We start from the raw sequence: 5,000 nt of genomic DNA on the forward strand, positions 1-5,000 counted from the left end.
GAGACAGACAACAGAGAGAGAAGAGACATAGAGACAGAGAGAGACGGAGAGGCGGATACAGACAAAGACAGCAGAGAGAGAGAGAGAGGGGCAGAGAGACAGAGAGAGAGAGAGAGAGACAGAGAGAAGAGACACAGAGACAGAGAGAGACGGAGAGGCGGATACAGACAGACAGCAGAGAGAGAGAGAGGCAGAGACAGAGACAGAGAGAGGGAGAGAGAGAAGAGACATAGAGACAGAGAGAGACGGAGAGGCGGATACAGACAAAGACAGACAGCAGAGAGAGAGAGGCAGAGACAGACAGACAGAGAGAGAGAGAGAGAGAGAAGAGACAGAGAGAGACGGAGAGGCGGATACAGACAGACAGCAGAGAGAGAGAGAGAGAGAGAGAGAGACAGAGACAGAGAGAGAGAGAGAGAGAGAAGAGACATAGAGACAGAGAGAGACGGAGAGGCGGATACAGACAGACAGCAGAGAGAGAGAGAGGCAGAGACAGAGACAGAGAGAGGGAGAGAGAGAAGAGACAGAGAGAGACGGAGAGGCGGATACAGACAAAGACAGACAGCAGAGAGAGAGAGAGGGGGGGGGCAGAGACACACACACACAGAGAGAGAAGAGACAGAGAGAGACGGAGAGGCGGTTACAGACAAAGACAGACAGCAGAGAGAGAGAGGCAGAGACAGACAGAGAGAGAGAGAAGAGACATAGAGACAGAGAGAGACGGAGAGGCGGATACAGACAGACAGCAGAGAGAGAGAGAGAGAGGGGCAGAGAGACAGAGAGACAGAGAGAGAGAGAAGAGAGAGAAGAGACAGAGAGAGACGGAGAGGCGGTTACAGACAAAGACGGCACAGAGAGAGAGAGAGAGAGAGAGAGACACAGACAGAGAGAAGGGCAAGAGGAAAAGATACAGAGACGCGCATAGAGAACTCGAAGCTGAACGTTTTATTGATGCTAAAAGGATGAAAACAAGTGTCCTGTCACCATGCCCGCATAAAAAAAACCCCAAAAGAACAAACAAATAAACATAAAATCATTAATAAAACCCCCAACTAAACAATAAAACGAAGTAGAAAAAAGAGCATGAAGGAGAAGGATAAAGAGGAGGTAAAACAACAGCAACATCAATTTAAAAAAAAATTTAAAGAAAAAAAAAAGAAGAAGAAAAAGAAATGAAAACGATGTCAGCTTTATGAAATCACATTCCCGTCTTAATTAAAAGGTGAGATGCATATCATTTCAAAAAAATATATACTTCTTCTTCTTTTTCTTCTTCTTCTTCTTCGTTCGTGGGCTGCAACTCCCACGTTCACTCGTATGCACACGAGTGGGCTTTTACGTGCATGACCGTTTTTATCCCGCCACGTAGGCAGCCATACTCCGTTTTCGGGGGTGTGCATTGCTGGGTATGTTTCCATAACCCACCAAACGCTGACATGGATTACAGGATCTTTAACGTGCGTATTTGATCTTCTGCTTGCGAATACACACGAAGGGGGTTCAGGCACAAATCTCCACCCTTTACCCACCAGGCGCCGTTACCGAGATTCGAACCCGGGGCCCTCAGATTGAAAGTCCAACGTTTTGACCACTGAGCTATATATGCAATCGTCATATATATACATACAATCGTCTAGTAATAGAGAGGGGGTGACAGAGAGAGAAAGAGACACAGACAGACAGACAGACAGACAGAGACATATTATTCTTTATTTCCGTGGATGATAGATAAGCACTGGTGCGCTAATTTTTTTTTTCATCCACTCCCAGCCTTGTTTAGGGTCTACACCACACAATATCAAATGATAACGACAGAAACATGATAGTTGTAGCGTGTGTAGAGGTAAGAATTACACATCAGAATATAACGATGCACAAATATGTTTCAAGAGACAGACATAGCAATAATGGGATAACATTACTAAAGGGAAGGAAACGTAAGACCAAGACAGAAAGAGAGAGACAGGGACAGAGAGAGAGACAGAGACACAGAGAGAGAGAGGGAGAAAGTGAGAGAGAGCGAGAGAGAGAGAAAGGGGGGCGGGGGGGCGGGTTAAGGGAGACAGACAAAAACGTATCCCTGGGGGCGGGGGAGGGGAGTAAAGAACACGCACATAATGTGTACACATACATGCAGATACCCCCCTCACCCCCTCACCCCCCCTCCACACACACACTTATATATAATATATATATATATATATATATATATATATATATATACATACATACATATAAACAAAGCATCACGATATCTGTCGTTGATGATATTTGAAAGCCAGTCATCTACAAGATTAACTCAAGAGCGCTTTTGTCTGATCTTGAAAAATAGTTTCATTAACATCACAGTGGTATGAAATATGTTTATTTTTGTGCCTTTCCATGGTTTCGAAAGGTCTATGGTTTAGATCTGATGTGTCCCCTGATTTGTAAATAAGGATAACTTTTGCTCTTCTAAATGCTTTCGGAAATTAGTTTTTTATCAATGTTTATTAACAAGAGATACAAGGCCTTCAAGACTCACTTATGACACGCAATATATCCAGTGAAGGAATCATGAGGAAAAAAAAAACAGATTAAAAAAAATCGTTAAGATGTATTAGATATTAATAAGCTTTGGGGGAGAAAAAAAAAAGCCTGCTGGCGGGGTCAAACCACAAAAGTTCTGTTCAGACAGTATCAGTATCAGTATCAGTATCAGTAGCTCAAGGAGGCGACACTGCGTTCGGTCAAATCAATATACTCTACACCACATCTACCAAGCAGATGCCTGACCAGCAGTAGCAGTAGCTCAAGAAGGCGTCACTGCGTTCGGTCAAATCCATATACGCTACACCTCATCTGCCAAGCAGATGCCTGAGCAGCAGCGTAACCCAACGCGCTTAGTCAGGCCTTGAGAAAAGAAAAAACTAAAAAAAATCAATAAAAAAATAAAATAATAAATAAATAATTAATAATAATAATAATAATGAAATAAATAAAATAAAATAAATAAAGTTTAAAAAAAATAAAATAAAATAAAACAACAGACACAAGTAGTCTAATCCCCAACGCTATGACGCATAACTCGCGTCACTCGACGCCGCGACAAAAGTATTATCGTATTTGAGGTAATAACACCATTTACATCATGCTTTTTTGACATATCTCGATTGTTTAAGAAATTCTTTTAATTCGGCCGTAAAGGAGACGTTGACATCGCCTCAGGCACACCGCAGTATATATATATATATAGATCTGCACAAACCAATCCGACAACAGGCTGACCGAAACTGAAAGAAATGTTTGATTCAATTTTTCTTGTATGTTCATTTTAGTTAATTCAGTATCCACTTTAGAATATTCATATGCAGTAAAGAGGTCGCTGGTGTAATTGGTGTCACCGTATGTGTTCTGTCCAGAATTTGTATTTCTTTTCTGTTAATTGCGAACAAGTAAAACGATGTCATGTCGTCTTCTTACCAAGCATAGCCTACGTTCCGCCGACTGGAGGGGGGCGGGGGTGGGTGTGTGTGTGTGGGGTGGGGGGTGGGGTGGGGGGGGGGCAGTAAATGGCGTTTTCAGAATCCGGAACTAGTCTCAATAAACTAAACCGTCAATGATCCGGAAGTACAGCTCAATTCGGGAGACTTACAACCTGTCATTGATATGATTTTTTTTCCAACTATATTTAAGCTAAATTTGGTATTCTATCCGTCTGCGGGTTCCTGTTTGTTTTAAATGGATAACGCATATCATTTCAAATAATGTTATGAATGCGGAATGTAGTTTAGTTGAGGTGTTTTATCTTGCCAATAACGTTTAAACTTCTCGATGTCATTTAACTTTGTTTGGTCTGTAGGAAAACGTTTTTGGGCAATCTTAAAAAAGTGTGTGTTTTACTGGTTCACAGATATGTCTTTGATAACGGTTAATTTTGACGAAATGTTTTTGTTCGTGAGTTGATTTGTAGCTAGCCATAGCCTACTGATTTTGGGTTCTCTTTCGAGGATAGTAAGTTTCGGTAATATTTCTCTCTTCTTTGCGCTTTTTGCAAGTTTACTGCATTTCCTGATATCTTTTTAAATTCTTCGTGGTAACCATGTTCTTGTGGATAGCCGCTAATGTGCTGTGCCTCTTCTAACCGTCTGGAATACCGTGCTGGTCTGCGCAGGGATGTGTTTAACTCTGATAGTTTTCAGTGAGAAATGTTTGTTATATATTTCTGTTAATATTTCAATCCAGTATTCAGTTGTAAAAAGTGAAGTCTGTAATATCGTATACTGAAGAAAGCTTGGAGTTGCTTACGTAATTCATAAACAGCTGATCATTATATTTTGAGAAGCAGCGATAGGTTGTTATTCTGTGACCGTGGTTTGGTCATTTCTACTCCTCTTGCCCCCACGTGAGACAAACTGGATAGTGATCACTACAGTTAATGACAAGAACGCAAGCTTCGGATATGATGTTCTTATAGGAAATGTGTATGTGATCTTATAAAGCATCTGTGAGTTGAGTGTAACTCTGGTGGGTGTGTTAATTACTGATGCATATTAAACAAATTCATTATTTGCTTCCACTGCTTATTTGTTTTGCGATGGAAAGAGAGGAAAGAGAGAGGGGGGGAGAAAGATGCGAGAGAGAGAGAGGGAGGGAGGGAGAGAGAGAGGGAGGGAGAGATAGGGGAGAGAGAGAGAGGGAGAGAGAGGGGAGGAGAGAGAAAGGGAGAGAGAGAGGGGAGAGAGAGAGGGGGAGAGAAAGAGGGAGAGAGAGAAAGGGAGAGAGGGAGGGAGAGAGAGAGGGGAGGAGAGAGAGGGAGAGAGAGGGAGGGAGAGAGACAGAGAATCAGACAGAGTAGAGAGAGACAAAAATAGAAAAGGAGGTTAGAGGGAGAAAAAGGAGGGAGAGAGGAAGAGAGAGAAAGAGAGAGAGAGAGAGAAGGTGAGAGAGACAGAGAAAAACAGAGGACGAGGGGGTAGTGGCGGGGGGTGGGGGGAGGTTTGAGAGAAACAGACAATCTG

This window comes from Babylonia areolata, chromosome 23 (genome assembly GCF_041734735.1).
Source record: "Babylonia areolata isolate BAREFJ2019XMU chromosome 23, ASM4173473v1, whole genome shotgun sequence".
Classification (NCBI taxonomy): domain Eukaryota; kingdom Metazoa; phylum Mollusca; class Gastropoda; order Neogastropoda; family Buccinidae; genus Babylonia; species Babylonia areolata.